Source organism: Capra hircus, chromosome 25 (assembly GCF_001704415.2).
Source record: "Capra hircus breed San Clemente chromosome 25, ASM170441v1, whole genome shotgun sequence".
NCBI classification, from domain to species: Eukaryota; Metazoa; Chordata; class Mammalia; order Artiodactyla; family Bovidae; genus Capra; species Capra hircus.
In genome coordinates, this window is record NC_030832.1 from 28,735,072 (window position 1) to 28,751,254 (window position 16,183).

The 16,183-nt window shown below is 45.1% G+C and overlaps 1 protein-coding gene across 1 annotated transcript in view; it reads left to right on the plus strand.

The window, feature by feature from the left end:
- The window catches only part of CALN1 (calneuron 1), a 414,134-nt gene that overhangs the window by 220,775 nt on the left and 177,176 nt on the right, over positions 1 to 16,183 (plus strand). The gene's annotated exons all lie outside the window — the stretch shown is intronic.

Sequence of the window (16,183 nt, forward strand, 5' to 3'; positions counted from 1 at the left end):
AGCACTCGGAAAGGTACTCAGTCTTTTGTAATAACCTATTTGGGCAAAGAATCTAAAAAGAATAGACCCATGTATTTGTATAACTGAGTCACCTAGCTGTCCACCTGAAACTAACAACACTGTAGATCAACTATACTGCAATATAAAATAAAAATAAAATTGAAAAAAAATGCTACAGGAAGAGAGGAATCTCAGTTTCCATCTTGTAGCTGAGCAGAGAAGAAATGCCTGTTTTCTGAGGATGCAGGGGGAAGCTCTCCCTCTGGGGGCTTCCCTGCTCAGAAGCATGGAGACTCCAGCCCACAGAGCAAATTTTTCTCCAAATTTTAGGAGTCAGTGGATCAGGACCCCCCGTGCCACCCATCCAGCTCATGTACACAGGGGAAGTCCTTTTTCCAGGAGACTCCCAGGTGAGGCAGGCCCCCTTTCTGCTGGCCCCTGGGCACCCTTTCTCTGTACCATCCCTCCACCTGTGCTCCATCATCTCTGGGAGCCCTGCCCACCTGGGTCTGTGCCCACAGCAGAGGGGACTTGCCAGGAGGATGGGAGGGAGAGCCAGCTGGGATATAGCTGCAGGCTCAGAAGTCTCTGGGCTCTTTTCCGTTAAGTTTTCGAAATGGTTATTGCTGCCACACAAGAAAACTATTGATTTTTCAATGTGTGTCCGGCGCATAGCCACTGTTACTAAATTTCCCAGAATGACTGTTGTTCTTTCTAAACAATCATATTGCCCTCTGAATAGTGATAATCTTGTCTTCTCCATTTCTGAGGTGATTATTTCTCCCTTCCATTTCACATCATAATATTGACCAGCACGTTGAGAATAATATTGAATGAAAATGATAGCAAGTATCCTAGGTCTTGCTTATCTGAATGGGGATTCCTCTCTGTATAAGGATATCTGTTCTGGTCTTAAAGTCGATCACTCTTAACTTGTTTTAAGGAGATCACTCTTACTTTTTCCATGGAGAAGGAAATGGCAACCCACTCCAGTATTCTTGCCTGGAGAGTTCCATGGACAGAGGAGCCTGGCAGGCTCTAGTCCATGGAGTTGCAAAGAGTCGGACACGACTGAGCAACTAACACACTTTCTTTTCCCAGTTTTAAAAAGTCCTGATGATATATTATATTTAACTCAGCTTCTTTGTGATATCCATAGAGATCACCACTTAAAAGAATTTATTTCTTTCCTTACTTGACTGCATCAGGTCTTAGTTGCTGTGTGCGGGATCTTCATTGCAGCATGCAGGATCTAGTTGCCTGCCTAGGGATTGAACCTGGACCCCCTGCATTAGGAGTATGGAGTCTTAGCCACTGGACCACCAGGGAAGTCCCCATCATCTTCTCTTTCATCATTCCTTTTCTCTCTTATTTTCCTCTGTCTTTATTTAGAGTAACTTAGGGTTGTAGGTTACTCCTGCAACTATTTCTGCTGCTGCCGCCGCACCTACCTTTCTTACTGCTACTGCAATTATTCTTCTCCCCTCCAACATAATATGATATTTTCCAAGTAACACTTATGTTTGCCTATATAAAATTAATATACTAATACACTACTTTAAGTAACAGACTTACCAAGAAGAAGCATATTAATAGCAAGTTGATATGTACAGGTTTTGGATTTCCCAGGACACAATGACCTCTCTTTTCTGCCCTTTTCAGTTCTTGCATCCTTGCCCCCTCCCTGTTTATCATATTATATCCAGGCACTACTCTACAAATAAATTTTGGACCTTCTGAAGTGAAGTGAAGTGAAGAGAAAGTCGCTCATTCGTGTCTGACTCTTTGCAACCCCATGGATTATACAGTCCATGAATTCTGGAGTGGCTAGCCTTGTTTCTTGTCATCCCTTTTCTCTCCTTCTCTGGTACCTCCATTTGTAGGTACAACGCCAGCAAATCACACGAGGAGAAGTTCCAGCACTGGCCAGCATTGTGCTACAGGCTCCAGTCTCCACGCCCTGAGCAGTGGGGAGACTGTGGGAACCCAGTGGATACCCACTGGAGTGGGTAGGCTTTCCCTTCTCCAGGGGATCTTCCCAACCCGGGGATCGAACCCAGGTCTCCTGCATTGCAGACAGATTCTCTACCAGCTGAGCCACAAGGACCTTCTAACACATAGCAAAAATTAAAAAGATAAGGATGGAGTGATATTCTCTTCTGGCACCACACTGAGTGTTCTTGAGCATCCTTTCCCCTTCCTCCTACCTTGGAGAACTGTGCTAGATCATATCCAGTTTCTCTGGTTTTTGCCTCTGTAGCACTTCTTTTATAATCAACACACACTTGTGATGCCTTGTTTGTCTCTCTTCCCAGCTGAACTCGAATTTCCTAGACCACAGTGCTGACGTCCTCTATGTTCATTTAGCATACCCAGGTCTAGTGCAATGAGTCTATGTAATGGGTCTGGGAACCTGTTTGTTGGCCTGAGTTAGAAGTCATAGTTTTCTACCAATGGATCCCCAGTAGACCTTGACTTTGCTAGAGCAATGATGGTGTCCTCTCCTTTCTCCTCACTGAAGCTGGGTCCCTCTTCCTTCCATTCATGTCTTTCACCTCATCTTCATATGTTTGTACAATCTCTTAATTGCATAGGACTGTTTGCTTTCTCTTTTTTGCCTTTTCCCCTTTGGCTGTGCTGAGTTGTGACACGTGGGATTGTCATCGCTGCATGCAGGATCTTTGTTGTGGCATGCCTCAGCTCTGGTCACAGCATGTGGGTCTTGTTCCTTCATCAGGGATCAAGTGTGGGCCCCCTGCATTGGGAGCGAGGAGTCTTAACCCCTGGACCACCAGGGAACTCCTGCACAGGGCTGTTTTCATCTATCACACTGGGAATACAAGCAGGTGTTTCTTAAGCCTTCTTCTCTAATGGTGAATGAGTTTCAGGAGTAAATTTTTCTTTGGGTATTCAGGATAATGTTTCTCCTCTCTTTTTGGACTCACCCATATTTTTTCCCTTCATTTTCCGTTCTTAATGTGGAGACCTGGTTCCTGGAATTAACCAACTATCATTTGTGTGGGTGTCACTGACCACCTTCTTTTCCCACTTGAGTTTCAGAATATCCACTTACGGGGAGGAAGTGTGCCATACCTCGTGTAGTTTTTGGTGACTAGTAAGTATCCAGTAAAAGAATACTGGACAGGGTTTGTTTTCATGCCTACACTCACCACTTCTTTAAATCTGAGAAGCGTTTATGGTTAAAGAATCATGATCAGTGGGAGGGGGGTTCGGGATGGGGAACGCGTGTACACCTGTGGCAGATTCGTGTTGATGTGTGGCAAAGCCAACACAATATTGTAAAGTAATTAGCCTCCAATTAAAATAAATAAATTTATATTTAAAAAAAAAAGAATCATGATCAAAGGGCTTCCCTTGATCCAGTGGTTAAGACTCTGCTCTTCCAATGCAAGGGGCATGGAACTAAGATCCCACATGCTTTGGAATGCAGCCCCCCAAAAGTTAAAAGATAAGAATCATGATCAAGGAGCAGCATATTAAACAATGAAACAATTCCCAACACTTATTACACTCTGGGTTTCCACAGTCTCTCCCCTGCTTAGGGCGTGGAGACTGCAGCCTGTAGCACGATGCTGGCCAGTGCTGGAAATTCTCGTGTGATATGCTGGGGTTGTACCTACAAATGGAGGTACCAGAGAAGGAGAGAAAAGGATGACAAGAAACACGAACAAGGTGCCAGACTTCCTAGCAGCCCGGGCACACACACTTGGGAGCTGGTTGCCTGGGTCTCTAGGTTTTGCAGAGTCTGGGTCTCCGAGCTTGGCGAGGACCAAGAATGATGCTCATGCCTCTTCCCGTCACTTCTTGGCAGGTGCTGCAGCTCCCTTTCCAAGAGCGCAGCCTGCACAGACGACCCGTTTTATTTCTCCATCTGCTTCACTCGCGCTGTGGCTGGCAAACATTTCCTTAGATTTTTTTCAAGTGGTTGATGGGTAGCCTCAGCTTTTAGAACTTCTGTGATTTTTTTTTTTATGGTCTTTTTCTAGTTTCATGAACTTTTTTACAGAAAGTTGAATGAAGACACATTAGAGATTATCCTCATTCTTTTTTATTTGATACATTTATACTGGTAATGTGGGAGACCTGGGTTTGATCCCTGGGTTGGGAAGCTCCCATGGAGAAGGGAAAGGCTACCCACTCCAGTATTCTGGCCTGGAGAATTCCATGGACTGTGTAGTTCATGGGATCGCAAAGAGTCAGACATGACTGAGCAACATTCACTTATAGTGGAGTATGGAATATGCTAGACTAGCATTAGCTGACACCTCTGTCATGCCATGCAATTATTTTTGTCCAGTTTGGGGAGCAATTAAGATCTAATCTCTTAGCAAGTTTAATGTTTATAATACAGTTTTGTTGGCTACCATCACTGTAGTGTGTATAAGATGTCTGGGACTTATTTCTCCACTAGTTGCAAGTCTGTATCCTTAAACAACATCGCCCAACACATTAACCAAAACACCCAAATAATCAGATTGAAAAATGGGGACTTCCTTGGGAGTCGAGAAGTAAAGACATCACCTTCCAGTGAAGGGAATGCAAGTTCAATCCCTGGTCACTTCAGTTCAGTTCAATCGCTCACTTGTGTCTGACTCTTTGCCAGTCTGTGGACTGCAGCACACCAGGCTTCCCTGTCCATCACCAACTCCCAGATCTTGCTCCTATTCGTGTCCATTGAGTTGGTGATGCCATCCAACCATCCCATCCTCCGTTGTCCCCTTCTCCTCTCACCTTCAATCCTTTCCAGCATCAGAGTCTTTTCAAATGAGTCAGTTCTTCGCATCAGGTGGCCAAAGTGCTTTCAGCTTCAGCACCAGTCCTTCCAATAAATATTCAGGACTGATTTCCTTTAGGACTGACTGGTTTGATTTCCTTGCAGGTCAAGAGACTCTAAAGAATCTTCTCCAACACCACAGTTTAAAAGCATCAATTCTTCGGTGCTCAGCATTCTTTATGATCCAACTCTCACATCCATACATGACTATTGGAAAAACCATAGCTTTGACTAGATGGACTTTTGTTGGCAAAGGAATGTTTCTGCTTCTTAATATGCTGTCTAGAGTGGTAATAACTTTTTTCCTAAGGAGCAAGCGTCTTTTAATTTCATGGCTGCAGTCACCATCTGTAGTGATTTCGGAACCCAAGAAAATAAAGTCTGTCACTGTTTCCATTGTTTCTCCATTTATTTGCGATGGAGTGATGGGACCAGATGCCATGATCTTAGTTTTTGAATGTTAAGTTTTAAGCCAACTTTGTCACTCTCCTCTTTCACTTTCATCAGGAGGCTCTTTAGCTCCTCTTTGCTTTCTGCCATAAGGGTGGTGTCATCTGAATATCTGAGGTTATTGATATTTCTCCCAGCAATCTTGATTCCAGCTTGTGCTTTATCCAGCCCAGCATTTTGCATGATGTACTCTGTATATAAGTTAAATAAGCAGGGTGACAATATATAGCCTTGACATAGTCCTTTCCCAATTTGGAACCAGTCTGTTGTTCCCATGTTCATTTCTAACTGTTGCTTCTTGACCTGCATACAGATTTCTCAGGAGGCAGGTCAGGTGGTCTGGTATTCCCATCTCTTTCAGAATTTTCCATAGTTTATGGTGATCCACAGAGTCAAAGGCTTTGGCATAGTCAATAAAGCAGAAATAGATGTTTTTTCTGGAACTCTCTTGCTTTTTTGATGATCCAACAGATGCTGGCAAATTTGATTTCTGGTTCCTCTGCCTTTTCTAAATCCAGCTTGAACATCTGGAAGTTCATGGATCACATACTGTTGAAGCCTGGCTTGGAGAATTTTGAGCATTATTTTGTTAGCATGTGAGATGAGTGCAATTGTGCAGTAGTTTGAGCATTCTTTGGCATTGCCTCTCTGGGATTGGAATGAAAACTGACCTGAACTGAAAAGTCCTGTGGCCACTGCAAAGTTTTCCAAATCTGCCGGCATATTGAGTGTGGCACTTTCACAGCATCATCTTTTAGGATTTGAAATAGCTCAACTGGAATTCCATCACCTCCACTAGCTCTCTTCATAGTGATGCTTCCTAAAGCCTACTTGACTTTGCATTCCAGGATGTCTGGCTCTAGGTGAGTGATCACTTGGGTGATTATCTGGGTTGTGAAGATCTTTTTTGTATAGTTCTGTGTATTCTTGCCACCTCTACTTAATATCTTCTGCTTCTGTTAGGTCCATACCATTTCTGTCCTTTATCGAGCCCATCTTTGCATGAAATGTTTCCTTGGTATATCTAATTTTCTTGAAAAGATCTCTAGTCTTTCCCATTCTATTGTTTTCCTCTATTTCTTTGCATTGATCATTGAGGAAGGCTTTCTTATCTCTCCTTGCTATTCTTTGAAATTCTGCATTCAAATGGGTATATCTTTCCTTCTCTCCTTTGCCTTTTGCTTCTCTTCTTTTCTCAGCTATTTGTAAGGCCTTCTCAGAGAACCATTTTGCCTTTTTGCATTTCTTTTTCTTGGGGATGGTCTTGATCACTGCCTCCTGTACAATGTCACGAACCTCCGTCCATAGTTCTTCAGGCAATCTGTCTATCACATCTAATCCCTTGAATCTATTTGTCCCTTCCACTGTATAATCGTAAGGGATTTGATTTAGGTCATAACTGAATGGTCTAGTTGTTTTCCCTACTTTCTTCAATTTAAGTCTGAATTTGGCAATAGAGAGTTCATGGTCTGAGCCACAGTCAGCTCCTGGTCTTGTTTTTGCTGACTGTATAGAGCTTCTCCATCTTTGGCTGCAAAGAATATAATCAATCTGATTTTGGTATTGACCATCTAGTGATGTCCATGTGTAGAGTCTTCTCTTGTTTGTTGGAAGAGGGTGTTTGCTATGACCAGTGCATTCTCTTGGCAAAACTCTAATTAGCCTTTGCCCTGCTTCATTTTGTATTCCAAAGCCAAATTCGCCCGTTACTCCAGGTATCTCTTGACTTACTACTTTTGCATTCCAGTCCCCTATAATGAAAAGAACATCTTTTGGGGGGTTAGTTTGAGAAGGTCTTGTAGGTCTTTATAGAACCATTCAATTTCAGTTTTTGCAGTACTACTGTTCAGGGCATAGACTTGGATTACTGTGATATTGAATAGTTTGCCTTTGAAACGAACAGAGATCATTCTGTCATTTTTGAGATTGCACCCAAGTACTGCATTTCAGACTCTTTTGTTGACTATGATGGCTACTCCATTTCTTCTAAGGGGTTCTTGCCCACAGTAGTATATATAGTGGTCATCTCAATTACAGCCACCCATTCCAGTCCATTTTAGTTCACTGATTCCTAAAATGTCAATGTTCACTCTTGCCATCTCCTGTTTGAGCACTTCCAATTTGTGCTAACATTCCAACCTAACATTCCAGGTTTGTATGCAATATTGTTCTTTACAGCAGAGGACTTTACTTCCATCACCAGTCACATCCACAATTGGGCATTGTTTTCGCTTTGGCTCCACCTCTTCATTCTTTCTGGAGTTATTTCTCCACTGATCTCCAGTAGCATATTGGGCACTTACTGACCTGGGGAGTTCATCTTTCAGTGTCCTATCTTTTTGCCTTTTCATACTGTTCATGGGGTTTTCAAGGCAAGAATACTGAAGTGGGTTGCCATTCTCCTGCGGATCACTTTTTGTCAGAACTCTCCACCATGACCCATCCGTCTTGGGTGATCCTACACGGCATGGCTCTTAGTTTCATTGAGTTAGACAAGACTGTGGTCCATGTGATCAGTTTGATTAGTTTTCTGTGATTGTGGTTTTCATTCTGTCCACCCTCTGATGGATAAGGATAAGAGGTTTATGGAAGCTTCCTGATGGGAGAGGCTGACTTATCTCTCTGGTCAGGGAGCTTAAAATCCCTTACGTGTCTTGCAGCCAAAAGCACAAAACATAAAATAGAAGCACTGTTGTAATAAATTAAATAAAGATGTTTAAAATGGTCCACACCAAAACATCTATACAAAATAAAATTGAAAAAAAATTTTTAAAAACAGGCAGAGGAACTAAATAGACATTTATCCAAAGGACCAACAAGTCCATAAAACTGCGCTCAATATCTGTTCTTTGTGATCCTCAAGTCAGGATTATTCTGAAGTCACTGCATCCATTTTCTCATAACTTACTCCCTAATGTATTTCAGATCCGAAACTTCCTAGTCAGCACTGTTCTCTGAAGGTTAGAAACGGCCTTGCAGCTATTGGAGTAGAAGCGAGTTTGGTGCTAGCGAGACGCATGGTCTGTCTTGACAGCTTCTCTTCCGCACGGATCCCCGAGGAAGCTGTGCACATAAGAGCAGTAGGAATAAGGAATGAAGTGCCCGTGTATATTCAGCCTTGCCCGTGGGCTGTATCCCTATGGAGCGAATAAGAGAGGAGGTAGGATGGCTGGTCTAACTCTAAGCAGATCAGGCTTGGATGGACCCATAGCATAGATGAGAAACAACACCAGGGGAGTATGGGCCCCAGCTGTGAACGCGGACTTTGCACACCTCCTGAGACCAAGCCTTATTGATTACTTCCTAGTCCTATTTAGAAGGGAAGTGAGAGTGAGCAGTGCCAAGGATAGGACATGCCTCCACCCTCCACCAACTCCTTCCTTTGTCCTCAGCTTTCTACTGTGCATGTGTGCGTGCTAAGTTGCTTCAGTTGTGTCCGACTCTTTGGACTCTATGGACCCACCTGCAGGGCTCCTCAGTCCGTGGGATTCTTCAGGCAAGAATACTGGAGTGGGTTGCCATGCCTTCCTCCAGGGGATCTTCCCCACCCACGGATCAGACCCATGTCTCTTACATCTCCTGCATTGGCAGGTGGGTTCTTTACCACTTGTGCTACCTGGGAAGCCCACTTTCTACTGTGGTCAGTTGCAATTTCCCATTTGGATATAAAGCGGAAGTAAAAGCATCTTTTCTATTATTCTAGGATACATAAGAAATGTAAAAGCTCTGCTTAATGTCCAGCTCCCATGAGAAACAGGCTTCCCAGGATGCTAGGTTGCTGGAGGCAGGTGCACTGCTTGGCGTTGTCTGGGCCTTGGAGCTGCTTTGACAGGCAGGTTGAGGATGGGGCAGTTTGGGAAGTAGGAGGACTTAAGTATGTAAAATTCTGAGCACAGAGGCAGAGAACGGAGAGAATATGCTAGTCCTTTCGGAACAGTGGCTGAGCCGGCCTGCTGCCCACAGTTAAGCCTTCGCAAGGAAGAACCTTGCTTGTGTCACCAGCCGCTTTGAAGTCTATGTTAGATCCCTAACCAGGGATCAAACCCATGATCCCTATAGTGGACACACTAATTCCCAACCACTGGACTGCCAGGGAAGTCCCTGTTTCTCTTCTTAAAAGGACACCAGTCCTATTGGATTAGCACCCCACCCTTATGACCTCGCTTAACCTTAATCACTTCCTTCAAGTCTCTGTCTCCAAATATAGTCACACTGGGAGTTAGGGCTTCAACCAGTGAATTCTGGAGGGACACAATTCAGTCCCTAACACATTATAAGAGGTTGATGTGGAAGCATTAGGTATAAAAATTTCACTGGGTGGAGTTGGTGGATGGGGTGATGCTCTCTCTCCCCACTTGGACACTTCCCACTGACTCTGCATCAGGAACAAGCAGGGCTTATCTTGTCCTGTTCTCCTCCCATAGGAGTCCTTGTTCCAGCATGAAGGGAGGGTGGTTACTGCTGTAGTCACACGACATCCTTCCTGGGGTCCATGAGGTATTCAGGGTGCTTATCTCCTCTTTCAGCTTGCTAGAACCTCCCCTCCCTTATGGGTTAAGGGTTCTGTTGACTTTTAAGAAAGTGCACACCATGAGAGCTGCAAGTCAAGTTTTATTTGGGGCAAAATGAGGACTGTAGCTCAGGAGACAGCATTAAAGAGAGCCCCGAGAAACCACTCTGAGGAGACCAGGGGAAGAACTAAATACATAGGCTATATAGCTAGGATATATTGCAAGAAGGGGCTTCCCTGGTGGCTCAGCAGTAAAGAATCTGCCTGCCAATGCAGGAGATGGGTTTGGTTCCAGGGCGGGAAGATCCCTGGAGAAGGAAATGGCAACCCACTCCAGTATTCTTGCCTGGGAAATCCCATGGAAAGAGGGGCCTGGTGCGCTACAATCCATGGGGTCACAAAGAGTCTGACTCGACTTAGCATCTAAACAACAACAACAGGAATATTTCAATAAAGGGCAGGTTATCAGGAACATCAAAAGATTATTATTAATTGAAGAAAACCAGATATCTCGAGTTAAGGCATTTAGCACTTTTCCAAGTATGGGAAAATGCGAGTCTAAGCCCACTGAACTCATTCCTCAGGTATGCACCGGCCTATCTGGGGCAGTATCCTGTGTTCTCACATCCTGTGTTCCCTCAGGGCTCACCATAGGGAGGGCCTGCAGTCTAATGGCTGCTGGATGGCAGGTGTTCTTTTCAGCCCCGAATTTCCTCAGGGCTCACCGGCTCGTGTTGGAGGGCTGCAATTGCCGTTGACTGTGGTATCCTTGTTTATTGATATGGCAGGAAATATTCTTTTTCTCAGCTCACTCCTGAGCCGTCGAGAATTTCCAAATTAGAGCCTCTGCTCCTACCGTGGTGCTGCCCTAGCTCAATGCTTTTAGGTCAGTCCCAGTCCCTACTTGATTCTGCCCTGGGTGATGGATTGCAACCTCCTGGAGGGTAAGCCTGTGTCTATTCATCCCTCTCTTGCCCCACCGTACACCTCACATCTCCGCTTTTGGAACTGAGTCAGTTGATTGGAACAGAGTCTCAAGCAGACATTTCTTCTTCCTCCCAAGCTGTCTCCTCATTACCCTTCTTTACCCATCATTTTTTCTGAATATGCCTTTCCTTCCTTTTATTTCGCAGGGATTTTTATTGTTATTTTACCTCTTGGTGAAAGTTTCAGCTGGTTGGTCTTAACGAATGTCGTGCAGTCCTGGCCCTCCCGCAGCTTCTTGCCCTCGTTCAAGTTCATTACTCTGACTTACATAGCAGTGGGAAGCAATCAGATGCGGTCCTGGGCAGGTTAGCTTCCTGCCTGTCTTGCTAAGTGGATCATAATATTGGAAGCATGGGAGAGGTTAGGAATGAGTCCTTATTGGAGTGAGTTTCATTGTTTCACTCTGCACTTACTTGACAGTTAAAGATTCGTAAAATGATTTAACCAAATGAAGTTTTTGCATTTGGAGGTCGCTGCATTCTGTGAAGGGTCGGGGGAGGGCGGTCTGGGAAGATGCCCAGTTTGTCTTTAGGGGACACGTGAATGCCAGCCTGATGTCACCCTGCCAGGCCTGGTGGAAGAGGGTGCCTATAGGATTGTATGGGAGAGACCTGGATCCTCTGAGAACTGACCCTCCAAGGAGAATTACTGAGACCCTCATTGCAGGCAGAATGGCAATTTGGGGAACAAAGAGCTTTCAGACAGTGGTCATTTGTGTTAAAGCCTCTAAAGGCCATTTTCCCAGTTCCCACTAAATTCCTTCCTAAAAGCTCACTAGGAAAACATATTATACTCTCAGACTTTGCAGAGAGGTGTGAACCTGAAACAGGAATTATACTGGGGCCTCTGACATAGAGGGAGGCTTTGCAACGTGGGGGTTAATATCAGGAGTTCCAAGTTGATCCCTCGGCAGGCATATACTAGCTGCCCAGCCTTGACCTAGCTCCTTTTAACCTCTTCTTGCTAAAGTTTTCTCACGGGTAGAATGTGGAAGGGCAGAACCTATTCACAGTGTTGGGATGGAATCAAACACAATAATATATGTCGGACCTTGAGTTCAGAGTCTGGCATATAGTAAATGTTAAATCAATATTTCCTATTACTTATTATGACTCTTTTAAATGCTTAATAAAGGCCTCCAGCAGCTGACCTGAGACTTGATAACTAGACAAAAAGACAACTTAGATTTCAATTTGCCTCTTTGGGCCAGGAGTCACAGCACTCCCCAGCCAGGGAACGCTGGGGTCAGATGAATGAGCGTTCCTGACAGTGATACGTCACCCGGCCTCCTGAGAGGGAGCAAAAGCATAGGCAAGCGGCTGGGTTGGGAATCACTGCTCTGCTCCTCTGTGTGAGCTTCTGCAAGTTACTGAACCTCTCTGTGCATCAGTTTTCTCATCTGTAAAATGGGCTACTGACAGACTTCAGTGAGGTAGGCTGTGCAATGTCTTCCAGTGATGCCATGGCATTGTGAATGCTCAGTATATTAGATGTTAAGATCATCACCAGACTTCCCAGACTTCACCTCTGCCAGTGGCTAGTTTTTGTATAAGGAACTTAGGGAGATAGTTCTGAAATTGTACTCTTCTCAATACTCCTGAGATGGATGCAGGGTAGGGTAGGATGAGGGGGATGTGGGGCCAGATTGCTAGGAGCAGCTTTGATAGCTTATGGGGTGTTCCCAGTCCTGTCTGTCCTTTAAACTAGGATCTGCTGAAGGGGACTTTTATTCAGTCTGCATCTGAATAGAATCTTGTACTCCTGGCAAGACCAGTGCCGAGCTGTGTATGTGAGGGAGGAGCCTCTGTGTACTGCGGGTCTGCAGAAAACGTGCAATATGCGCATGCTCAGGAGCCAGAGCTGAAAAGATCCCGAGAGACATAGAGAAAGTCAAAGAGGCATGCCTCTTATTTCTCCAACTATGGGCCTGCAGAAATCTCCCTTGGCTCATTGATAATGGGAAAAAAAATGGAGGAAGGCCGTGGAGAATCACATTTTGACCAATAAAAAAATCTGAGGTTCCAAATGTCTTCTGCTTAATAGCTAGAAACAAATTCTTCCATGAACCAGACCTCTCCTCCAACTAGCAGAAAGGCTCTGCCAAGTCCCCTGTGCCCCTGCACTGTAGCTGGCACCACCCTGGGGTTGCCCACCATGGCCCAAGCTCTTCCCTTCTGGTCAAGGGTTTCAGTAGCAAAAAAGCTGCTCCGTTCACTGAGGTCAGGATATGGTTGGAAGCATCACTCCCATTTGTCAACTTTGAGGCTGACGTTCTCAGCCAAGGGCACCATCTGTGAGTGCTCCGTGATGACTTTGACCAGGGTTCTGTGTGGACTCCAGTTCCACATGCTGCTCTCCCATCACCTGGGTTGGGGGGAGGTTTCAGAGAGGTGGGTGATCACTCTCCTCTTACCTGAAACATAGATTGTTTAAAAACAGCCTCATCCTCCTGGAGAAATATATATTGCACATACTCTGGACACCCCCACCCCCATTCCATTCAGCTCCCAAGTGAGAGTGGTGCCTACTACACCCTGGCCAGAAGCTTGTATGACCCAGCCCAGTGGATGTATTTCAGATAAGAGTCTTATGAGGTCTTTGTAAAAGAATGATCCACACCCTCGAGCTTCTAAACCTTTATGAACCGTTGCCCTGGGTGACAGAAGGTTGGGATGATGCCCACTGTTACTAGACCAGCACCTCAGAAGGAGGTCCCTGGAAGGAGAACCATAGTACAGTAAGTTCCCTACATATGAACAGGTTTCATTAGTAAGTCCAGTTTATTCTTAAGTCTAATTTGTTCACGGGTACCCAACTAACACAATCAGCTATATCATACTATACTATAATAGGTTTATAATACTTTCCACACAACTAATACATAAAAAACAACACAAAAAAATAAAGAAAACATTTCTCATCTTATACTAGTACAGCACAACAGCTGGCATCCAGGGGCTGGCATCAAGGGTTACCAACTGGAGGAGGGAGAGGAGGTGGGAGATGGTGGAACTGAAGGATTGTCAGGAGACGGAGGGCAAGCTGCAATTTCACTCATGCCTGACATTGATGGAACAGGTTCTGGCTCCTTGCTGGAACTAGATGCACATTTGCATCTTTGAAAGTTCACGACTTGACGATTGGCATGGAGGGGACTTACTGTACTTGAGACATTATCTAGTCTAGTGTTTCTCAAACTACTTCCTCTTCCTTCTCTGCTTCTTCCTCTTGTCCTGCTCCTCCTCCTTGTTCTGCCACTCACCTGCTCAGGTGCCTTTTAAGACACTTGTTTCTCTAGTTGCCCCGACCCCATGGCATTTTAATAGCACAGATATAGTCTGCATATGTCTCTTTATGTTCTGTGACCTTAGGAGGGCCACTAACGATTGTAAGGCCTAAGATATTTTTTGTCCCCTAAGAATCACTTTCCATCTCACTGAAGGTGACACTTTTTCTCTTTTGAGAAAGCATCTTCTGCTCTGAGACTTTTTGGCCATCTAGCACCAGCTTTATGTTTATTTATTTATGGCTGCACTAGGTCTTCATTCAGAGAAAGCAATGGCACCCCATTCCAGTACTCTTGCCTGGAAAATCCCATGGATGGAAGAGCCTGGTGGGCTACAGTCCATGGGGTCGCTAAGAGTTGGATACGACTGAGCGACTTCACTTTCACTTTTCACTTTCATGCATTGGAGAAGGAAATGGCAACCCACTCCAGTGTTCTTGCCTGGAGAATCCCAGGGACAGGGGAGCCTGGTGGGCTGCTGTCTATGGGGTCACACAGAGTCGGACACGACTGAAGCGACTTAGCAGCAGCAGCAGCAGCCCTTCGTTGCAGCACACAGGCTCTTCACTGATGCATGCTGGCTTTCTCTAGTTGTGGTGAGCAGAGGCTACTCTCTAGTTGCAGCATGCAGGCTTCTCATTATGGTAGCTTCTCTTGTTGCAGAGCATGGACTCTAGGGCACTCCAGCTTCAGTAGTTGGCTCAGGGGCTTAGCTGCCCCGTGGCTTGTAGAATGTCAGTCCCCAGAGCTAGGATCCCATGTCCCCTGCACTGGCAGGCTGATTATTAACCACTGGACTGCCAGCGAAGTCCCCAGTGCCAGGTTTGACTAGCAGGAGCAACTTGGGGTGAGCAGCGGGTTAGTGCATGAATATAACAAGTGTGACTGTCCTAGACTGGGAGCCATGTGGTGCTAACTCAGTGTGAATACCAGCAAGGCTGGGCCAGTCTCAGCTTCCTCCAGCTTTCTACTTTCACAAATACTGGATGATATATCTTTGGGTAAACATCCTGGACTGCATGTAAGGTAGTTTCCTCGCTTTGTCTTTTTCTTTAAAAGTGAAGTTATTAAGTGAACAGGAACCAGCAGGACACAGCGTCTTGAGTCCTGCTAGTCAGTATTGAGGATGAGCACACAGGGATGCATAAGAGAGCTCCTGTCTTCTCCGCATCTCTGCCAGCATTGAACAGTATTCTTTTAAGCAGTATTTGCTAGTTTGAAAGGCAAGATGCCAACTTGTTGTCAGCTGATGATGACCAGCCAGGGCGAAATTTTGGATCCTTTCATCCTGTCGAATGGTAAGAGGTACATCCCTTTCTCAGTAGTCCTTGGACTGCCCCACCCCGTTTGGTGGCTCAGTCTTCCCTTTCCCACTGACTTGTCATGCTTCTCCTATCCTCTTGGAAGTTTCATCTACACTGGAATCTGTTCCTGGACTGTCTTTTTCCGAATTATTGACATCTTGATGATGACATCTGCTTGAATTTTGGAAGTAGGTTTTCAGCAAAGGCTCATGGAAGGCTATTACACTCTGGGAGTGGACTGATATGTTTGCACTTTGGCAAGCTTGTGTGCAGCCACCCGGGCTGTCTTTTTCACCTGGGGCCAAGGTGTGGTGACTCTTGGTGGAGACACCGTCCCAAGCAGTCCGTGCAGAATGCCACACTGATGAATCCTGGGGGCTCAGACCCTGAAGGTCTGCTTTTGTCTAAGTTGGCCTAAGTTCACTTGGCCAGTGTCAGCTCTAGCATGGAAGTTCCGATACATGTTGAACTGAGCAAAGAAAGTACAAGCAAGGGATATCATTCATTCTCTAAGGGCACTTTGAATGCCCACCATGGTGTCAAATATAGAGACATTTCAGGCTGGGTCCTTGGCCTTGCAGAGCTAACAATCTAGGTGAGAGAAAGGCATGCACATTAGTGGCTGAGATAGAGGGTAATCAGTTCTAAACAGATGCACATTAAGTTAGTAGGAGAAACAGAAGTTTGCCCAACTCTGTCTAGTGAGATGAGAAAGGGTCAGGAAAAATATCAAGAGAACATGATATTTCAGCTTCATCTTATGAAACAAGTTAGAGATCACCCAGTAGACAAATGGAGGGAACAGTGTGGACAGAGCTGTGTCTGGAGCTCTGAAATAGCATAGCATCTTG